The following is a 16,581-nucleotide window of genomic DNA, read 5'->3' on the forward strand; positions in this document are numbered from 1 at the left end:
TTCCGGTCTTGGATATCAACCTCCCATGATGGCGCACTTTGTGTTGGGGAATGCACCTTAAATAAAAACTAAATTAGAACATATTTTTTGCAATGTTAGTTTAGTACAAGTGTGAGTTTTTGACATGGACAATATACATTGCTAAAACATTTAATAGCAATTAACAACAATAAAACAGGACCTAAACTTCAAACACACGTAGAATTACTTACTTTAGCTCAAATGTTATTTTTTTTACATTTAGCTTTGCTAAGCATTTTTGCTGGTCATTTAAGATGCAATAAACGCGTGGATCAATGTGGATTGCACCTAACACCGCATCATTTTCAAGTAACTCACATTCTCGAATTTTGATCTATCCCATTATTTTTTTTAAATATAATTTTGGCTGTTCTCGCACTTTAGTTTAAGCTCCATCCATATTATAAAGAATTCGCGGTATACTAATTTTTTATTCTGCAACTTTGAGGTCGCTTCGTATGTGTCCTTGAACCCGACAATATATACCTCCTTCCAATCTCAGTCCGCATTAATACTAATGCTAGGGTGTACACCAAAGAAATCTTTTAAATCTAACAATTTTAATATCATTATATATGTATGTAGAGTTCCATCTCGTAACAGCATCAAGACATGTTACGTTTTTTTTTGCCCTCGTTCAACCAACGTGCTCAGGTTGAATATTTTTAAATATTTAAAATAATATTAAAAAATTTTAAGTTTTCACTTACGTATTCGTTTCTGTACGGAATAATTTACAAATTTTGCGACATGATGAAACTTTAATGCTGTTCTCATCTAGCTTGTTGTTGTCGAATACGCACAATTGAAGCGAGTGCGGAGCACTCGAGTTTTTCCATCACATTTTCATCGTTAATGTCATCGCGTGTGTCATCGTCAGAAAGAGTCTCCGAATCGTCATTTAAAATTTGAATGGCTTTTATCATGTTTTTTCCATTATCAGATGTAATGCTGTTTATATGGTTTTAGGTTTTCAATAACATTCATTTAAAACATATTTGGCAATTAAGATTTTACCTGAAGACTTGATCGAGGGTTATTCCGTGAAGTGGCTGTTTGATGAAGACATCCTGGCACTTTGGGCACTTCAACTGGGAGATGTGCTTCTTCTGAATGTGCGAGTCCAGTCGTTGGCGCGAGCCGACGGACTTCCCGCACTGGTCGCAGCTGAGTACGGACTCGTCGGTAGTGGAGTCGCCAACGGGCTCAAGACGGGCCTTTTTGTGTGGCTTCACATTGTGGTTTATTTCTTCCAGTTGAAACACATCAGAAATGGAGGATGTGTTCCGTGTGTGTTTGACTTGCTTTTTGCGCTTGGCGGGGTATTCACCATTTGTGGTGACCCCAGAAACACCTATGGGGCTTGTTTTGCCTTTCTTTGCCTTCAACACCAGCCAGGACCGGCGGACAACGCAGCCGACTAGAATCAAAACCCCGCAAGGACCAGCCCAAACCACCTACCAGCGTGCCAAGACTGATCTAGTGGTGAGCGCCGGGGCCAAGGAGTTTAAGAGGACACTACTCAACCAAGAAGGAAGAAGGAAGCATACTCAAACGTCTGGCCACCAACCCCTTACGAGAAAGCCAGGTGTCAGCGGAGGATTACCAAAAAATCCAAGAAAATAAAGCCTGAGCAAAAGGCGGTGATCCCAGACATTGAATCGCAATGACACCAAGCGACAGCAAAAAGCGTGAGTCGATGGTCGATGGAAGTAGCACAAACACCGAGCAAGAAGGACAAAACAACCAACCGCGGTACATGGTCTACGTCTTTTGCGGAAATAGTAAAGAATCGGAAGATCATTGGCGTCATCGACCAGAACGATGTAGGCGGCAGGATCCCAAAAAACCCGTGGGGTCTGGTTAGACGGGCACTTGCGACAGTGGCATTGAAAGTGCAGAACGAAAACCCAGGACCGACCCCCGACTGCACAGATGCGGGGTGGTACCAGGGTAACGTGAAGCTGATCGCCTGTGAGGATGAAAGATCTGCAGCGCTTTACAAGGCTGCCATCACCAAGGTTGCCGAGGTCTACCCCGGGGCCAAGTTGACCGTATGCGAGGCTGTGGATATCCCGTCCCGACCGAGGGCGAGGGTGTGGCTGCCGTCTGAACCCTTTGAGCTAGAAACTATTATCACCCTCTTGACCAGGTTCAACCCGAAGCTTCCGACAGAAGGTTGGAAAGTGGTTAGACCCTTGCAGCGCAACAGAGCCGACGGAACTATGGGTTCGCCAAGGTGCAACTCCGCATCTGTGATACGGACAAGCTAGTGGCGGACAACCTGGCTGCTTGCGCGTCCTACGAACCCCCGAGTGATGACGATATGGAACACGTGCAGACCAACCACACAGGGTACGCGTCCACCGATTCGGAGCTCACCGAAAACCTGAAGCAGCTGTGCACACAGGGCACGACCGGGGCGCGCTGTGCTCCAGGACATAGTGAAAGAAGCGGAGAGTACCCAGTCCGAGTTCAGCCCTCAAGACGGTGCAGTATCTACAGATTAATCTGCATCACAGCAAGGCAGCATCTTCTGCCCCTCTTCTCTGGGTTATAGCAGTTAATAAGTTCCTATCACTTCTAGAGGAAGCGGGCACTAAAAAGGCAGCCTACGCGGAAGACGTGGTTACCCTATTACAAAGAAAATTTTCTCAAACTCTTTGCAACCTGATGGAGACATCCCTATCCACCCTCTCCATGTTATAGCTTGATCAACAGAAATTATAATAGATTACATTTGCACATAACGTAGATTATTAATTTATTAGATTTAAAATATAAATCATTTCAGTTTCGCTGCCGTTCTTGTGGGCGTGCCGTGGATGTAACCCCTTCAATTGAGAACATGCCACGGGAGAGATCCGATTCCGATTGCGCAGATGAAAGCAGGTCGAATGGAGTGGCCATCCACCAATGAAAATACCTTCGCCTTGCCTATCGAAAAATTCCTAAAATACCGAATTGTGGGATTATAGACTTAAACCAGATTTTCATTATTCGGTATTTAGCATAGCTCGCAAATATGTACGTCAAATTAGCGCCGGTAACTTAGCGGCGATGGCAGAACGGTGGAATCTGGAACATGGGGCCAATTTTATTTTTTTGATTTTCTCGCCTTTTTGGAGCCGAATCGAAAAATATTAAATGCAGAATGGCTTAGAATGAACATATCTAGCTTGCAAACATATCCGACTTCTAGAAATCTATTAGAAATCTATTTAAAATATCGGGTCCCCCAATTTTGTTTATTGCTCCCCCACAGAGGTTGTACCAATATGCACGGTAAACCTGGTTATTGGGTGTTAATTCAAGCTTTTTGTCAGAAAGTATCATTGAGCTAAAGCAGTCAGTTTTTGAGAAAATCGCTTAACAGTGAATGCACCTCGGATTTTCCCCATACAAAAAAAGGGGGCAAATATTAAATTTCACAGGGCTCCACTCTCAGACGTTGTACCAACATGCACGGTATATTGGCAGATTGGGGATCGCCTAAAGCAAGTTCAGTGAAAAAATCATAAAAATAAAGCCGTCAGTTCTTGAGAAAACCGCTTTACAGTGGGGGAAGATAAATAATTAAAAGAAGTGCCGTCAGATATAAATTTGAACCAGAAAGTTCCAAGACATAAACCACTATGTAAAAAATGTATTCAGGACACCAACCATGTGGGAAAAAAATTATGTTTCGACGCTATCTCTATTTTCAATAATTTTGACTTTCACAGACGTAGTACCACCATGCACGGTACCTCGTTGGAAAGGAAATTAATTTTACTAATTAACTAAAGCGGTACGGCAAACGAAAAGCCGTCAGTTTTTGAGAAAAACGCATTATGGCACTGCTGGATGGCTACAATTTCTTCAACATTTTTGAAAGAAAGTCTAAGAGACTAATTGGCCTGTAGGACCCCAGTTCAGCATCTGGCGTGCCTGGGTTCGGGATAAATATGACTTCAGCGCAATTCCACTGAGATTTTTTTTGGTTTTTGGTATGATATAGTTTTTACTTACATCTGCCCAGGGGGCATAAAATTTAATTTTATAATAACATTGAGGGTGGGTTAACAAATCAAGTAATATTTATTAGACGCCGAGGCGAGTGGGCTAACATGAACTTATAATTTGTCCAGCTGTCTCTTGCTGTGCCTCGCCACTTCTTCAACCACAGAGGGAAGCTCAAGGTCTCTCTTTATGATCGTGTTGCGCACGTAGAAAGGCGCGTTGACGATTTGCCGAAGAATTCTGTTTCCAGCCCTTTCCAGTTTTTTGATGTGTGTACTTGCGGGAGTACCCCACAGCTCAATTCCGTAAGTCCACGCTGGTTTTAGAATCGTTTTAAATAAAATGAGCTTATTTCTTGTGGACAGTTTACTTCTCCTTTGAAGCAGCCAGCACAGTTGACGATTTTTGGACTTAATACGCCTGGTTTTACCCACCATGTCCTTCCATGTTAACTTGGAGTCCATGGTTAAGCCCAGGTACTTTGTCGTGGGCTGCTGCGGGATGGCTGCACCGTTTAATGTGACCGATGGGGTGATTCCTGGTCTCAGGGAGAAAGATGTGTGTGTGGACTTTTCCGCACTAATGATTATGTTCCACCTTTTTAACCATGGTTCAAGATTTACAAGTGGTTGCTGCAGAGACCAGGAACGCTGTGTCGTCCGCATGTCATGCTGAAGTTACCCGTAGGTATGGGCATGTCTGCGGTGTACATGGAGTACAGGATCGGGCTTGGTACGCTTACTGATGATTGTACCTAACATAGAACCTCCTGTTTTCAAGGTATGCCTTTAGTACCAGGTAATATAGTGTAGGCAGGCTGCGCTTGATCTTGTATAGTAGGACTTGGTGCCAGAAGGCTTGTCTCACGTCAAAGAAGGCTGCAGAGCAGAACCTTTGAAAATTAACCCCTTCCATTGAAAACATACCACGGGAGAGATTCGATTCCGATTGCGCAGATGGAAGCAGGTCGAATGGAATGCCCATTCACCAATAAAAATACCTTCGCCTTGCCTATCGAAAAATTCCCAAAATACCGAATTGTGGGATTATAGACTGAAGCCAGATTTTCATTATTCGGTATTAAGCATAGCTCGCAAGTAACTCTCAACCGTTTTTCGTTTTGTGGTCTGCACTCTAACACAACCTCTCAACAGACACCTGAGTCTCCGGTGTAGCCAGTACAACGTGTGCGGGCGCATTCAGGTGTGGCGACTGCAGCTTTATATCGGTAAAAAACTGCAAAATGTTCGTATTTAGTGGCAAACGTCCATGCATAAGGTCGAAAATTTTCTATGTCAGCATAGATTTGGATCAGTTTTTTAGATGCAGGCTCTTCTTTAATTTCGGAGATTGTCTGTACGCCCTCCAAATAGGCGGAACACAGAGACTCCTCTTTGTTAGCACATTTATCACCGTCGGATGTTAGCTCCTTCTTCCGGTCTTGGATATCAACCTCCCATGATGGCGCACTTTGTGTTGGGGAATGCACCTTAAATAAAAACTAAATTAGAACATATTTTTTGCAATGTTAGTTTAGTACAAGTGTGAGTTTTTGACATGGACAATATACATTGCTAAAACATTTAATAGCAATTAACAACAATAAAACAGGACCTAAACTTCAAACACACGTAGAATTACTTACTTTAGCTCAAATGTTATTTTTTTTACATTTAGCTTTGCTAAGCATTTTTGCTGGTCATTTAAGATGCAATAAACGCGTGGATCAATGTGGATTGCACCTAACACCGCATCATTTTCAAGTAACTCACATTCTCGAATTTTGATCTATCCCATTATTTTTTTTAAATATAATTTTGGCTGTTCTCGCACTTTAGTTTAAGCTCCATCCATATTATAAAGAATTCGCGGTATACTAATTTTTTATTCTGCAACTTTGAGGTCGCTTCGTATGTGTCCTTGAACCCGACAATATATACCTCCTTCCAATCTCAGTCCGCATTAATACTAATGCTAGGGTGTACACCAAAGAAATCTTTTAAATCTAACAATTTTAATATCATTATATATGTATGTAGAGTTCCATCTCGTAACAGCATCAAGACATGTTACGTTTTTTTTTGCCCTCGTTCAACCAACGTGCTCAGGTTGAATATTTTTAAATATTTAAAATAATTTTAAAAAATTTTAAGTTTTCACTTACGTATTCGTTTCTGTACGCAATAATTTACAAATTTTGCGACATGATGAAACTTTAATGCTGTTCTCATCTAGCTTGTTGTTGTCGAATACGCACAATTGAAGCGAGTGCGGAGCACTCGAGTTTTTCCATCACATTTTCATCGTTAATGTCATCGCGTGTGTCATCGTCAGAAAGAGTCTCCGAATCGTCATTTAAAATTTGAATGGCTTTTATCATGTTTTTTCCATTATCAGATGTAATGCTGTTTATATGGTTTTAGGTTTTCAATAACATTCATTTAAAACATATTTGGCAATTAAGATTTTACCTGAAGACTTGATCGAGGGTTATTCCGTGAAGTGGCTGTTTGATGAAGACATCCTGGCACTTTGGGCACTTCAACTGGGAGATGTGCTTCTTCTGAATGTGCGAGTCCAGTCGTTGGCGCGAGCCGACGGACTTCCCGCACTGGTCGCAGCTGAGTACGGACTCGTCGGTAGTGGAGTCGCCAACGGGCTCAAGACGGGCCTTTTTGTGTGGCTTCACATTGTGGTTTATTTCTTCCAGTTGAAACACATCAGAAATGGAGGATGTGTTCCGTGTGTGTTTGACTTGCTTTTTGCGCTTGGCGGGGTATTCACCATTTGTGGTGACCCCAGAAACACCTATGGGGCTTGTTTTGCCTTTCTTTGCCTTCAACACCAGCCAGGACCGGCGGACAACGCAGCCGACTAGAATCAAAACCCCGCAAGGACCAGCCCAAACCACCTACCAGCGTGCCAAGACTGATCTAGTGGTGAGCGCCGGGGCCAAGGAGTTTAAGAGGACACTACTCAACCAAGAAGGAAGAAGGAAGCATACTCAAACGTCTGGCCACCAACCCCTTACGAGAAAACCAGGTGTCAGCGGAGGATTACCAAAAAATCCAAGAAAATAAAGCCTGAGCAAAAGGCGGTGATCCCAGACATTGAATCGCAATGACACCAAGCGACAGCAAAAAGCGTGAGTCGATGGTCGATGGAAGTAGCACAAACACCGAGCAAGAAGGACAAAACAACCAACCGCGGTACATGGTCTACGTCTTTTGCGGAAATAGTAAAGAATCGGAAGATCATTGGCGTCATCGACCAGAACGATGTAGGCGGCAGGATCCCAAAAAACCCGTGGGGTCTCGTTAGACGGGCACTTGCGACAGTGGCATTGAAAGTGCAGAACGAAAACCCAGGACCGACCCCCGACTGCACAGATGCGGGGTGGTACCAGGGTAACGTGAAGCTGATCGCCTGTGAGGATGAAAGATCTGCAGCGCTTTACAAGGCTGCCATCACCAAGGTTGCCGAGGTCTACCCCGGGGCCAAGTTGACCGTATGCGAGGCTGTGGATATCCCGTCCCGACCGAGGGCGAGGGTGTGGCTGCCGTCTGAACCCTTTGAGCTAGAAACTATTATCACCCTCTTGACCAGGTTCAACCCGAAGCTTCCGACAGAAGGTTGGAAAGTGGTTAGACCCTTGCAGCGCAACAGAGCCGACGGAACTATGGGTTCGCCAAGGTGCAACTCCGCATCTGTGATACGGACAAGCTAGTGGCGGACAACCTGGCTGCTTGCGCGTCCTACGAACCCCCGAGTGATGACGATATGGAACACGTGCAGACCAACCACACAGGGTACGCGTCCACCGATTCGGAGCTCACCGAAAACCTGAAGCAGCTGTGCACACAGGGCACGACCGGGGCGCGCTGTGCTCCAGGACATAGTGAAAGAAGCGGAGAGTACCCAGTCCGAGTTCAGCCCTCAAGACGGTGCAGTATCTACAGATTAATCTGCATCACAGCAAGGCAGCATCTTCTGCCCCTCTTCTCTGGGTTATAGCAGTTAATAAGTTCCTATCACTTCTAGAGGAAGCGGGCACTAAAAAGGCAGCCTACGCGGAAGACGTGGTTACCCTATTACAAAGAAAATTTTCTCAAACTCTTTGCAACCTGATGGAGACATCCCTATCCACCCTCTCCATGTTATAGCTTGATCAACAGAAATTATAATAGATTACATTTGCACATAACGTAGATTATTAATTTATTAGATTTAAAATATAAATCATTTCAGTTTCGCTGCCGTTCTTGTGGGCGTGCCGTGGATGTAACCCCTTCAATTGAGAACATGCCACGGGAGAGATCCGATTCCGATTGCGCAGATGAAAGCAGGTCGAATGGAGTGGCCATCCACCAATGAAAATACCTTCGCCTTGCCTATCGAAAAATTCCTAAAATACCGAATTGTGGGATTATAGACTTAAACCAGATTTTCATTATTCGGTATTTAGCATAGCTCGCAAATATGTACGTCAAATTAGCGCCGGTAACTTAGCGGCGATGGCAGAACGGTGGAATCTGGAACATGGGGCCAATTTTATTTTTTTGATTTTCTCGCCTTTTTGGAGCCGAATCGAAAAATATTAAATGCAGAATGGCTTAGAATGAACATATCTAGCTTGCAAACATATCCGACTTCTAGAAATCTATTAGAAATCTATTTAAAATATCGGGTCCCCCAATTTTGTTTATTGCTCCCCCACAGAGGTTGTACCAATATGCACGGTAAACCTGGTTATTGGGTGTTAATTCAAGCTTTTTGTCAGAAAGTATCATTGAGCTAAAGCAGTCAGTTTTTGAGAAAATCGCTTAACAGTGAATGCACCTCGGATTTTCCCCATACAAAAAAGGGGGGCAAATATTAAATTTCACAGGGCTCCACTCTCAGACGTTGTACCAACATGCACGGTATATTGGCAGATTGGGGATCGCCTAAAGCAAGTTCAGTGAAAAAATCATAAAAATAAAGCCGTCAGTTCTTGAGAAAACCGCTTTACAGTGGGAGAAGATAAATAATTAAAAGAAGTGCCGTCAGATATAAATTTGAACCAGAAAGTTCCAAGACATAAACCACTATGTAAAAAATGTATTCAGGACACCAACCATGTGGGAAAAAAATTATGTTTCGACGCTATCTCTATTTTCAATAATTTTGACTTTCACAGACGTAGTACCACCATGCACGGTACCTCGTTGGAAAGGAAATTAATTTTACTAATTAACTAAAGCGGTACGGCAAACGAAAAGCCGTCAGTTTTTGAGAAAAACGCATTATGGCACTGCTGGATGGCTACAATTTCTTCAACATTTTTGAAAGAAAGTCTAAGAGACTAATTGGCCTGTAGGACCCCAGTTCAGCATCTGGCGTGCCTGGGTTCGGGATAAATATGACTTCAGCGCAATTCCACTGAGATTTTTTTTGGTTTTTGGTATGATATAGTTTTTACTTACATCTGCCCAGGGGGCATAAAATTTAATTTTATAATAACATTGAGGGTGGGTTAACAAATGAAGTAATATTTATTAGACGCCGAGGCGAGTGGGCTAACATGAACTTATAATTTGTCCAGCTGTCTCTTGCTGTGCCTCTCCACTTCTTCAACCACAGAGGGAAGCTCAAGGTCTCTCTTTATGATCGTGTTGCGCACGTAGAAAGGCGCGTTGACGATTTGCCGAAGAATTCTGTTTCCAGCCCTTTCCAGTTTTTTGATGTGTGTACTTGCGGCAGTACCCCACAGCTCAATTCCGTAAGTCCACGCTGGTTTTAGAATCGTTTTAAATAAAATGAGCTTATTTCTTGTGGACAGTTTACTTCTCCTTTGAAGCAGCCAGCACAGTTGACGATTTTTGGACTTAATACGCCTGGTTTTACCCACCATGTGGTCCTTCCGTTAAGCCCAGGTACTTTGTCGTGGGCTGCTGCGGGATGGCTGCACCGTTTAATGTGACCGATGGGGTGATTCCTGGTCTCAGGGAGAAAGATGTGTGTGTGGACTTTTCCGCACTAATGATTATGTTCCACCTTTTTAACCATGGTTCAAGATTTACAAGTGGTTGCTGCAGAGACCAGGAACGCTGTGTCGTCCGCATGTCATGCTGAAGTTACCCGTAGGTATGGGCATGTCTGCGGTGTACATGGAGTACAGGATCGGGCTTGGTACGCTTACTGATGATTGTACCTAACATAGAACCTCCTGTTTTCAAGGTATGCCTTTAGTACCAGGTAATATAGTGTAGGCAGGCTGCGCTTGATCTTGTATAGTAGGACTTGGTGCCAGAAGGCTTGTCTCACGTCAAAGAAGGCTGCAGAGCAGAACCTTTGAAAATTAACCCCTTCCATTGAAAACATACCACGGGAGAGATTCGATTCCGATTGCGCAGATGGAAGCAGGTCGAATGGGGTGCCCATTCACCAATAAAAATACCTTCGCCTTGCCTATCGAAAAATTCCCAAAATACCGAATTGTGGGATTATAGACTGAAGCCAGATTTTCATTATTCGGTATTAAGCATAGCTCGCAAGTAACTCTCAACCGTTTTTCGTTTTGTGGTCTGCACTCTAACACAACCTCTCAACAGACACCTGAGTCTCCGGTGTAGCCAGTACAACGTGTGCGGGCGCATTCAGGTGTGGCGACTGCAGCTTTATATCGGTAAAAAACTGCAAAATGTTCGTATTTAGTGGCAAACGTCCATGCATAAGGTCGAAAATTTTCTATGTCAGCATAGATTTGGATCAGTTTTTTAGATGCAGGCTCTTCTTTAATTTCGGAGATTGTCTGTACGCTCTCCAAATAGGCGGAACACAGAGACTCCTCTTTGTTAGCACATTTATCACCGTCGGATGTTAGCTCCTTCTTCCGGTCTTGGATATCAACCTCCCATGATGGCGCACTTTGTGTTGGGGAATGCACCTTAAATAAAAACTAAATTAGAACATATTTTTTGCAATGTTAGTTTAGTACAAGTGTGAGTTTTTGACATGGACAATATACATTGCTAAAACATTTAATAGCAATTAACAACAATAAAACAGGACCTAAACTTCAAACACACGTAGCCTTACTTACTTTAGCTCGAATGTTATTTTTTTTACATTTAGCTTTGCTAAGCATTTTTGCTGGTCATTTAAGATGCAATAAACGCGTGGATCAATGTGGATTGCACCTAACACCGCATCATTTTCAAGTAACTCACATTCTCGAATTTTGATCTATCCCATTATTTTTTTTAAATATAATTTTGGCTGTTCTCGCACTTTAGTTTAAGCTCCATCCATATTATAAAGAATTCGCGGTATACTAATTTTTTATTCTGCAACTTTGAGGTCGCTTCGTATGTGTCCTTGAACCCGTCAATATATACCTCCTTCCAATCTCAGTCCGCATTAATACTAATGCTAGGGTGTACACCAAAGAAATCTTTTAAATCTAACAATTTTAATATCATTATATATGTATGTAGAGTTCCATCTCGTAACAACATCAAGACATGTTACGTTTTTTTTGCCCTCGTTCAACCAACGTGCTCAGGTTGAATATTTTTAAATATTTAAAATAATATTAAAAAATTTTAAGTTTTCACTTACGTATTCGTTTCTGTACGCAATAATTTACAAATTTTGCGACATGATGAAACTTTAATGCTGTTCTCATCTAGCTTGTTGTTGTCGAATACGCACAATTGAAGCGAGTGCGGAGCACTCGAGTTTTTCCATCACATTTTCATCGTTAATGTCATCGCGTGTGTCATCGTCAGAAAGAGTCTCCGAATCGTCATTTAAAATTTGAATGGCTTTTATCATGTTTTTTCCATTATCAGATGTAATGCTGTTTATATGGTTTTAGGTTTTCAATAACATTCATTTAAAACATATTTGGCAATTAAGATTTTACCTGAAGACTTGATCGAGGGTTATTCCGTGAAGTGGCTGTTTGATGAAGACATCCTGGCACTTTGGGCACTTCAACTGGGAGATGTGCTTCTTCTGAATGTGCGAGTCCAGTCGTTGGCGCGAGCCGACGGACTTCCCGCACTGGTCGCAGCTGAGTACGGACTCGTCGGTAGTGGAGTCGCCAACGGGCTCAAGACGGGCCTTTTTGTGTGGCTTCACATTGTGGTTTATTTCTTCCAGTTGAAACACATCAGAAATGGAGGATGTGTTCCGTGTGTGTTTGACTTGCTTTTTGCGCTTGGCGGGGTATTCACCATTTGTGGTGACCCCAGAAACACCTATGGGGCTTGTTTTGCCTTTCTTTGCCTTCAACACCAGCCAGGACCGGCGGACAACGCAGCCGACTAGAATCAAAACCCCGCAAGGACCAGCCCAAACCACCTACCAGCGTGCCAAGACTGATCTAGTGGTGAGCGCCGGGGCCAAGGAGTTTAAGAGGACACTACTCAACCAAGAAGGAAGAAGGAAGCATACTCAAACGTCTGGCCACCAACCCCTTACGAGAAAACCAGGTGTCAGCGGAGGATTACCAAAAAATCCAAGAAAATAAAGCCTGAGCAAAAGGCGGTGATCCAAGACATTGAATCGCAATGACACCAAGCGACAGCAAAAAGCGTGAGTCGATGGTCGATGGAAGTAGCACAAACACCGAGCAAGAAGGACAAAACAACCAACCGCGGTACATGGTCTACGTCTTTTGCGGAAATAGTAAAGAATCGGAAGATCATTGGCGTCATCGACCAGAACGATGTAGGCGGCAGGATCCCAAAAAACCCGTGGGGTCTCGTTAGACGGGCACTTGCGACAGTGGCATTGAAAGTGCAGAACGAAAACCCAGGACCGACCCCCGACTGCACAGATGCGGGGTGGTACCAGGGTAACGTGAAGCTGATCGCCTGTGAGGATGAAAGATCTGCAGCGCTTTACAAGGCTGCCATCACCAAGGTTGCCGAGGTCTACCCCGGGGCCAAGTTGACCGTATGCGAGGCTGTGGATATCCCGTCCCGACCGAGGGCGAGGGTGTGGCTGCCGTCTGAACCCTTTGAGCTAGAAACTATTATCACCCTCTTGACCAGGTTCAACCCGAAGCTTCCGACAGAAGGTTGGAAAGTGGTTAGACCCTTGCAGCGCAACAGAGCCGACGGAACTATGGGTTCGCCAAGGTGCAACTCCGCATCTGTGATACGGACAAGCTAGTGGCGGACAACCTGGCTGCTTGCGCGTCCTACGAACCCCCGAGTGATGACGATATGGAACACGTGCAGACCAACCACACAGGGTACGCGTCCACCGATTCGGAGCTCACCGAAAACCTGAAGCAGCTGTCCACACAGGGCACGACCGGGGCGCGCTGTGCTCCAGGACATAGTGAAAGAAGCGGAGAGTACCCAGTCCGAGTTCAGCCCTCAAGACGGTGCAGTATCTACAGATTAATCTGCATCACAGCAAGGCAGCATCTTCTGCCCCTCTTCTCTGGGTTATAGCAGTTAATAAGTTCCTATCACTTCTAGAGGAAGCGGGCACTAAAAAGGCAGCCTACGCGGAAGACGTGGTTACCCTATTACAAAGAAAATTTTCTCAAACTCTTTGCAACCTGATGGAGACATCCCTATCCACCCTCTCCATGTTATAGCTTGATCAACAGAAATTATAATAGATTACATTTGCACATAACGTAGATTATTAATTTATTAGATTTAAAATATAAATCATTTCAGTTTCGCTGCCGTTCTTGTGGGCGTGCCGTGGATGTAAACCCTTCAATTGAGAACATGCCACGGGAGAGATCCGATTCCGATTGCGCAGATGAAAGCAGGTCGAATGGAGTGGCCATCCACCAATGAAAATACCTTCGCCTTGCCTATCGAAAAATTCCTAAAATACCGAATTGTGGGATTATAGACTTAAACCAGATTTTCATTATTCGGTATTTAGCATAGCTCGCAAATATGTACGTCAAATTAGATCCGGTAACTTAGCGGCGATGGCAGAACGGTGGAATCTGGAACATGGGGCCAATTTTATTTTTTTGATTTTCTCGCCTTTTTGGAGCCGAATCGAAAAATATTAAATGCAGAATGGCTTAGAATGAACATATCTAGCTTGCAAACATATCCGACTTCTAGAAATCTATTAGAAATCTATTTAAAATATCGGGTCCCCCAATTTTGTTTATTGCTCCCCCACAGAGGTTGTACCAATATGCACGGTAAACCTGGTTATTGGGTGTTAATTCAAGCTTTTTGTCAGAAAGTATCATTGAGCTAAAGCAGTCAGTTTTTGAGAAAATCGCTTAACAGTGAATGCACCTCGGATTTTCCCCATACAAAAAAGGGGGGCAAATATTAAATTTCACAGGGCTCCACTCTCAGACGTTGTACCAACATGCACGGTATATTGGCAGATTGGGGATCGCCTAAAGCAAGTTCAGTGAAAAAATCATAAAAATAAAGCCGTCAGTTTTTGAGAAAACCGCTTTACAGTGGGGGAAGATAAATAATTAAAAGAAGTGTAGTTAAATATAAATTTGAACCAGAAAGTTCCAAGACATAAACCACTATGTAGAAAATGTATTCAGGACACCAACCATGTGGGAAAAAAATTATGTTTCGACGCTATCTCTATTTTCAATAATTTTGACTTTCATAGACGTTGTACCAACGTGCACGGTACCGCGTTGGAAAGGAAATTAATTTTATTAATTAACTAATGCTCGATATTTCTCTTAGTGTATTTTATAAAAAAAAATATTGTAATGCAGATCGGTGGAAAACAGCATTTTTAGCTGACCCCGTTTAAGGAACTCAGAATTTGTACAAATTTTACGAATTTGTCATATCTTACAAAAAATAAAATTAAAAAAACTCGATATTTCCCTTAGTGTATATTATAAAAAAATTATTGTAATGAAGATCGGTGGGAAACAGCATTGTTTAGCTGTCCCCGTTAAGGAACTCAGAATTTGAACAAAATACGCGAATTTGTCATACCTTTTTTTTTGAAGTTTGTGGGCGCTAGAGTGTGATAGGGACGATGCTGAAGCAAACTTGCGCTGCGTAAGAAGCTCAGGAATCTGCATGCCAAATCTTATAGCTCTTATAGTTTCCAAGATTTCAGCGTTCATCCGGACGGACATGGCTAGATCGACTTGGCTAGTAATCCTGATCAAGATTATATATACTTTATGGGGCCGAAAACGCTTCCTTCTGCCCGTTACATACTTTCCGACGAATCTAGTATACCCTTTTACTCTACAAGTAACGGGTATTAAAATAAAAATTCGACGCATTTATTTTTGATATTTATTTATTTATTGATTTATATTTATTGGCCAGCAGCCTTGTCGGCAGCCGCCTCCTGGCTAGCCGCCTCCTGACCAGCCGCCTCGGCCTTCTTGCGGCGCTTTCGTGGCTTTTTGCCCTTCTGCTGTTTGCGTTTTGTGGGGCGAGCCCCCCCTCACCATTGTCTCCAACGACAAACTTGTCTATATTCTGTAAATGGGATTAATAAATTATTTATAGTTAATTGTAATTAATAAATATAAATAATTTACGCATTTGATTAGCAGCACCTTCATTCCCGCGTTCCCGCGAATCGGAAGTGATGCCACACTTTCAGCTTGCCTTTATCGAAGTATCGATATAGGGTATCGATATAAGGTTAGTGTGTTCCTAGTTACAATTTTGGAACAATTGAGATGCCCACAACGCACTATGCGTTTTTCTTAAAAACTGACGGCTTTTCGTTTCCGTACCGCTTTAGTTAATTAGTGAAATTAATTTCCTTTCCAACGAGGTACCGTGCACGTTGGTACTACGTCTGTGAAAGTCAAAATTATTGAAAATAGAGAAAGCGTCGAAACATAATTTTTTTCCCACATGGTTGGTGTCCTGATTACATTTTTTTCACAGTGGTTCATGTCTTGGAACTTTCTGGTTCAAATTTAAATCTGACAACACTTCTTTTAATTATTAATCTTCCCCCACAAAGCGATTTTCTCAAAAACTGACGGCTTTATCTTTATGATTTTTTCACTGAACTTGCTTTAGGCGATCCCCAATCTGGCAATATACCGTGTATGTTGGTACAACGTCTGAGAGTGGAGCCCTGTGCAATTTAATATTTGCCCCCCTTTTTTGTATGGGGAAAGTCCGAGGTGCATTCACTGTTAAGCGATTTTCTCAAAAACTGACGACCTTAGCTCAATGATACTTTCTGACAAGAAGCTTGAATAAACGCCCAATAACCAGGTTTACCGTGCATATTGGTACAACCTCTGTGGGGGGGCAAGCATATTGAAAATTGCTTGAAATGCGTGGCGTTTTTCCCGAAAACTGGAAAGTCAGAAGGTTTCCTAAACAGTATTCTAAAAGGGGATAAGCCATTTTAACTATTGCATTTAGATCATTATGGACCAGTAGCTAAAGGTAAGGCGAATAAACACATCTTTCCCATTGTAGATGGGATTACTAAATTTGTAAGATTGTACACAACTAAAACGACAAATACAAAAGAAGTTTTGAAAGCATTAAGCGACTACTTCAGGGCTTATACAACCCCAAAGTCAATTGTTTCAGATAGAGGCAGTTG

The sequence above is a fragment of the Drosophila suzukii genome, chromosome X, assembly GCF_043229965.1.
Source record: "Drosophila suzukii chromosome X, CBGP_Dsuzu_IsoJpt1.0, whole genome shotgun sequence".
NCBI classification, from domain to species: domain Eukaryota; kingdom Metazoa; phylum Arthropoda; class Insecta; order Diptera; family Drosophilidae; genus Drosophila; species Drosophila suzukii.